Source organism: Littorina saxatilis, linkage group LG2 (genome assembly GCF_037325665.1).
Source record: "Littorina saxatilis isolate snail1 linkage group LG2, US_GU_Lsax_2.0, whole genome shotgun sequence".
Taxonomy (NCBI): Eukaryota; Metazoa; Mollusca; class Gastropoda; order Littorinimorpha; family Littorinidae; genus Littorina; species Littorina saxatilis.
The window spans coordinates 22,918,838-22,926,337 of NC_090246.1; positions in this window are offsets into that span (position 1 = coordinate 22,918,838).

The window sequence follows — 7,500 nt, forward strand, 5'->3', positions numbered from 1 at the left end:
GATGTGAATGCGTGATGTATTGTGTAAAAAAATTCCATCTCACACGGCATAAATAAATCCCTGCGCCGTGAATATGTGCGCGATATAAATTGCAAAAAACAAAAAACAAAAAAACAAAATCCCTGCGCTTAGAACTGTACCCACGGTATACGCGCGATATCAGCCTCATATTGATTGATTCATTGAGTGTGTGTGTGTGTGTGGGTGTGTGTCTGTCTGTCTGTGTCTTTGAGTGTGTGTGTGTGTGTCTGTCTGTCTGTCTGTGTGTCACCACAGACGCTCCACCTAGAGGGTCCCGGGATCCCCAACGTTAATGTCTGGGGGTCCATGGACCCCTTCAGCGGAACATTAGACGGCCCGAAGACCAGAAGGCTCATATTCTTGCTTTCGGATTGCACATTTCTCGCGACACGTGATCTTTGGAGCGATCATTTCAATATAATGCCGACTTTTGGAAGTTCTCTAAACCCATCAATTAATATCATTGTCATATCAGTTAGATTTATTCCGTAAATTTGCATTGATACAGATCTGGCAGAATATTTTCTGAAAACAGTAGACAATGTAAACAGTAGTAAACGTAAGGAACCAGTGGTGGCATGATAACGGATATATATAGTGCTTGCCTGAACCCTATCTGTTCAGGTTTAGTGCGTCGCCTCGACCATTAAAAAGAGGGTACTGTCAAAATCGATCCGATAAAAACCAAAGTTCTATTGAAAATATCAAAAAAAATTCACAATTGGCAAAATAGAGCACCTTTTTATGGAGATAGGAAGATCCACAAAATTGAATGTTGATAATGTTGTAGTGTTCCGTTCGCCTTTATGTTCATGCGCCACCACTGTAATTTCTCAGGTTTGAGATAATAAAGTTGATTTGATTTGATTTGAATTGAATTAGCTAGCTGGTACCGGTAGTTTCGTGTTGATGTCTTTAAGCAACAACAACAACAAACAAGTCGCGTAAGGCGAAAATACAATATTTAGTCAAGTAGCTGTCGAACTCACAGAATGAAACTGAACGCAACGCAACGCAGCAAGACCGTATACTCGTAGCATCGTCACTCCACCGCCCGTGGCAAAGGCAGTGCCCGTGGAATTGACAAGAAGAGCGGGGTATTCGTTGCGCTGAGAAGGATAGCACGCTTTTCTGTACCTCTCTTCGTTTTAACTTTCTGGGCGTGTTTTTAATCCAAACATATCATATCTATATGTTTTTGGAATCAGGAACCGACAAGGAATAAGATGAAGGTGTTTTTAAATTGATTTCGAAAAAAAAAATGATAATTTTTATATATTTAATTTTCAGAGCTTGTTGTTAATCCAAATATAACATATTTATATGTTTTTGGAATCAGAAAATGATGGAGAATAAGATGAACGTAAATTTGGATCGTTTTATAATTTTTTATTTTTTTTTACAATTTTCCGATTTTTAATGACCAAAGTCATTAATTAATTTTTTAGCCACCAAGCTGAAATGCAATACCGAAGTCCGGGCTTCGTCGAAGATTACTTGACCAAAATTTCAACCAATTTGGTTGAAAAATGAGGGCGTGACAGTGCCGCCTCAACTTTCACGAAAAGCCGGATATGACGTCATCAAAGACATCTATCAAAAAAATGAAAAAAACGTTCGGGGATTTCATACCCAGGAACTCTCTTGTCAAATTTCATAAAGATCGGTCCAGTAGTTTAGTCTGAATCGCTCTACACACACACACAGACAGACAGACAGACAGACAGACAGACACACGCACATACACCACGACCCTCGTTTCGATTCCCCCTCGATGTTAAAATATTTAGTCAAAACTTGACTAAATATAAAAACAAAACAAAAAAAATTCCCTGCGCTTAGAACTGTACCCCCGGAATACGCGCGATATAAGCCTCATATTGATTGATTGATTGATAAGCATTTTGATCTGGAGATGTCAACTTTAGCCATAATTTGATCTGTACGCTGTCACAATGTTCTTGTTACGCCATACCATTCTGACTGACACAGATGTCGGTCGCGTTAGACTAGAGGTCGAATGTGGGAGATTTGGATTGCTTAATAAAAAGTCCTGTGTTTAAGCAACAATCCTGTGGATTGCTTGTAAACTTTCAGGATATCATGATTACAAACGAAGACGATTTGATGTAAAATGTTACTGGCATTTGAAACATTTGTTCAGAACATACGTCCCTTTCCGTAAAGATTATTTTTAAACAGAAAAATTGTGTTTGAATAAAATTACTGGTGTCAACTTCAAAAGCACGCAAGATAGCGACCCAAACCTACTTATGGAACGCGAAAGCTGAATTTGTATTACTCTATTAAGGATTGAGATTTTAGACTTACAATCTGTCACTGCTATTATTAAGACACAAAATTGTTACAACTTAAAACAAACATTTGCAAACAGACACGAAACAGAGGTTATATATGTCAACACTATTCATACAATATGACAAAGAACTGCAATACCTATACGGATATAAACCTCAAAAGAAAACATTGAACATCAAATGTCAATAAAAATCTAGGGGTAAAAGGTTGAGCAAATAGAAGTAAACAGAAACACACACACACACACACACACACGTACGCACGCACGCACGCATGCACGCTCGCACGTACGTACACACACACACACACACACACACACACACACACACAGCTACACACACACAGTTACACACACACACACGCACACACATACACACACGGACACACACAAACACACACACAATCACGCGCGCACACGCGCACGCATGCACGCAAGCACGCACTGATCTGGCAATTCTATACAAACATCAAGACTGATGCTGTGGAGGTGCACACTACTAGGCAAAACATGGCGACTGAAGGGGCATGCTCGCTCTTTCAATGATAGTTTTGACAACATAATACACAAGGAACTTAGTCGATAAATATCGACAGGGGGCCGACAAATGGTTTAAATGGGAAATGTGTGTATATGGGTGTGGGTTTGAAACAAACAAACAAACCAACCCTTGTGAACCCCGGGCCGCAGGCCTTCGATGTAGTGATTGAAAAAAAAGGATGTTCTCAAATGGTTCAATTCTCATTTGGTCTGATTCTCAAATGGTACCGGTATACTCCCCCCCCCCCCCCCCCCCCTGGCCGCAGGCCTAGGAGTAAAATTTTATAGACACTGACCTTCTTCCCAGGGGTCATTGACCCAGTTTTAGCTATGAGAGGTGGTTCGCCCAGAGGCTGTAGAGTATACTGGGGCGGTCTCTTTGATGTCTTGAGAGGAAACTTGGCCAGGGTAGTACATGCACCAGAACTGGTGGACACCAAGGACAAACATGAAATCGAAGCAGTTTGCTTTCAGAGAGAACGGTCGTCAGCAACTCAAACTTCTCTGTTTTCTTTTTTTTTTTAAATCTGACTTTCTTTGTGGCCCCCTGACTCCGCCCCCCTCCCTCTGTAAGGACCCCCCTCCACAAAGACCGATTTTTGTCAACATTTTAAAGGTCGCTAGAGAGGGGTTTCACTGTATGACCTAACCGCTGCTGGCAGACGGCCTCAATCTTCACGCGCAAAGACGAGATTAATAGGTGCTCGGTTTTGGTATTTTGAATTACATTACATTAAACCTTTGTTGGGTTTCATGGTCATGGCAACAGCCATAATAATATTACATGATGTATAATATCATATTTCAGCATATTTGAATTACATGTCATCATACTAAACTGTCATACATTTTTATTCCTACATTATTCTGATTGATCACAACCAAACCTACTATCATTGGACACATCCAAATGCAAGCGCCTGTTCTTGACAATTTCTCTCTGATCTAAATATAAAATCAGTGCAATTTCCTGGGTCGGGCTTTGCCACAGACACTCACGGTTTGGCCTGTAGGTAAAATGTACAATGTATTTTCTGATTTGTGCACAAAAGCTTTTTTTCTTTTTTCTTTTTTTTAACATAACAATGTTTAATGTCACTGTATGTTTAAAAGACCATGGTCATATTTGTAAAAAAAATGTTAAATTAGAAAATAAATAACATTTTGGTTCATGATTTTTCCTACACCTGTGCTAAAAATAAGAAATAAAAATGTCGGGTATATAAGTCACTCAAATACAGCTAGGTATGAATGGCTCGGTTTGAGTTTGTTGCAGTTGACCCTGCACAATGCGACATATCATGATTTTGTTGAACAATTTTGACGTCACCCCTCCCATAGGGTGACGTATTTCACAACTTCCTGTGTTACACAAACTCTGTGATGACCAATTTTGACGTCACCCCTCCCATAGGGTGACGGATTTCACAACTTTCTACAGATGAACAATTTTGACGTCACCCCTCCCATAGGGTGACGGATGTCACAACTTCCTGTGTACACAAACTGATGACGTATTTCACAACAAAATGGCGCTGCCCATGGTCAACCTCGAAACTATCCGTATAGAATGGGGGCGTCCTCGCCCCCATAAAAACTTTCCACATTGAAATGTACGGTATGTATGGGTCAGATGATGACAATTTCGGACACAGTAGTTGTGAACATTTCTCTCGAGTCATCTAATTCAAAATATTTGTGTGTGTGGACAAAATAATAATAATAATGAGGATATTTGTATGGCGCAAATCCTGATACAGTTCTAAGCGCCTCACAAAAACATACATAAATACATTATTCAGTACACAATTGAAAGAAACTAATACAATTTACAAAGTTTTCAATGCAGATTCATGAATTTTAAAATACAACGCACACACGGAAAAAGTTGTACATGAATAGCTCAGCCAAATTTACTTGTTATGGCGGCCAAATCGAGGAAATTCAGTGGCACGTTCTGAAAAGTAGGCTTACTAAAAGGTTGGTTTAAAAAGTCTACAGGACCAACAGTCCCTGGCGTAATTGCAGAAGATGCCATTCAACATGTGCGATCGCGAGTATTACATTTTATAATGCCTTTCTAAAGCACTGCTTATTGTTAGCGGGGACCCGAAATCCACGTTGCTTACGTTTTGTTTACAGAACATCATTTTCGATTCGTCCTTCACTTATACATAAATAAAATTGTCTGATCAGCAACAACAACAAAATAAAGAGAAAAACTTGATTAGTATGTCACACTTGTCAACAGATGCGGAATGTGTTCATTTTTCTGCATTATGTGTCAATGTGTAACTTACAAAACACTGTGTTTTGACCATTCAAAAGCGGCACTGGTGGGGGGGGGGGGGGGGGGGAGTGCAATGGTTGGTGTACACAACGTTAGAAAATAACCACAGCATATCTAACCAACCTCCACAATTTCCAAAATTCCTTTTACTGAGCTAACTTTTCACCCGCCGGAAACATTCTCGCGTCCTCTTCTCAACGCGTTACATACGCCACACAACATGCTACTTGGCGCTTGTTTTAGCCGACGTTTTGGGTGTACAGCCTGCATTTACTAAACAATCATTAGAGCACGAAAGATGGGACAATTTATTTGTAATTTTGACATACTTTGACATCACACACACAAACGTACGCACGGACACACACACGTACGCAAGGATACACACACACACACACACACACACACACACACACACACACACACACACACACACACACACACACACACACACACACACACACTCATATAGAGTCGTGCGCGAACAGGGAAATTTACTTTGAACTTAAAAGATTTGAACTTTCTCAAATGTTTCCTTGTTACTCATTTCACATTTGATGTATACTATTAAAACTAAAATTGTTTTAAAAACTGTGTCCTTGGTCCGCTATTTGAAAATCGTTGGATATGTGCACATATTAGGAAAGGATAGGCGTGTATCACCGCGCGTCGACTGCAGCCAATGGTTGACATAATGGTTGATATATATTATATTTTTCACGTGCAAAACGAAGTGAAATTGACAAGCCGGTAAAGCGCGGTAGCTTCTATTGCGATAAGCAGGAAAGTACGCTTTTCTGTATTCTTTTTTATTTTCTGAGCTTGTTTTTGTATTCAAACATAACATATCTATATGTTTTTTGAATCAGGAAACAATTGAGATGAAAGATAAAATTATTTTTTGGATCGATGACTTAAATTTTATTTTTGATTAGCATTTTGATATTTTTAATGACCAAACTTTTTAAATAATTGTTAAGCTTCGAAGCTGAAATGCAATCCCATAGTACGGGCTTCGTCAAAGATTGCTTGGCTGAAGTTTCAATTAATTTGATCAACAAATGAGGGTGTGACAATGCGGCCTCAACTTTTACAAAAAGTCGGGTATGACGTCATCAAGGACATTTATGAAAAAATGGAGAAAAAAATTCTGGGGATATCATACAAAGAAACCCTCATGTAAAGTTTCATGAAGATCGGTCAAGTAGTTTTCTCTGAATCGCTCTACACACACACACACACACACACACACACACACACACACACACACACACACACACACACACACATACACACACACACGCACAGACAGACACACACACACACACACACACACACACACACACACATCACGACCCTCGTTTCGATTCCCCGTCTATGTTAAAACCTTTAGTCAAAACTTGTCAAGGACTGATAGAGCCTGGATAATGTTCTTCTTGATTTGTCTAATTTCTGTTCATAATTATCACAGGTGAAGCAAATGGCATGATAGGAGTAAATACAAATGTACATGTAACTTATTTCAGTCTTAGTTGCAGTGCTGCAAAGCAAGCAAAACTGCATAAATCAATCTTCGTTCTTAGGCCTAACAAAAAAATAGGTGTGGTTACGGTAACCCGACCTACCCTATTTTTAGGGGCCGACCCTATAACTTTTTATTACATTTGTCCAAAAAAACAAAAAAACAAAAAAACTGAGTGCAGAAAACGCAATGAAAGCGACAGCGCTCGAGTCGCACACTTATTTCCCTGTAAAGTAGGTACACATTAGAAAAAAAAGTTTTAAAAAAAAAGTGATTGCCTACCTTCCTACCCTATTTTTTTTGGCTATGTTACCTTAACCACACCTATTTTTCATTTTTTGGGCCTTATCAAAACACCCAGAAAGCTCCGTCACCGAACACATTACTGAAAAGCGTACGAACGGAAACAATTTGATGAAAGTGGTACGAACGGACACATTTTGTCGTCAAAAGCAGTATGAACGGACACAAAACTGTTTTTTGCAAATTCAGTTCATCTTATGGTTCTCATCGTAGGTCCAATAGCACACGCATTCGTACTTTGTGCTATCTGACGACCATTAAAACACACAGAACTTGTAGTGGGGGCCTGTTTCACTCTGATCTAACAAATGTGTATGAACGCCGGAAACGCTGTTCGTGCGAACGGAAACATGCACTTTTGTTTGTATGAACGAAAACATCCTGCGGATGAACGGAAACATCCGGTGTATGAACGGAATCAGTTGACACACCGTGAAGAAGAAGAAGGGGAATAGACGATTTGATTGTCTTAACAGTACAGTGTATGCGAAACATATAAACAAACAC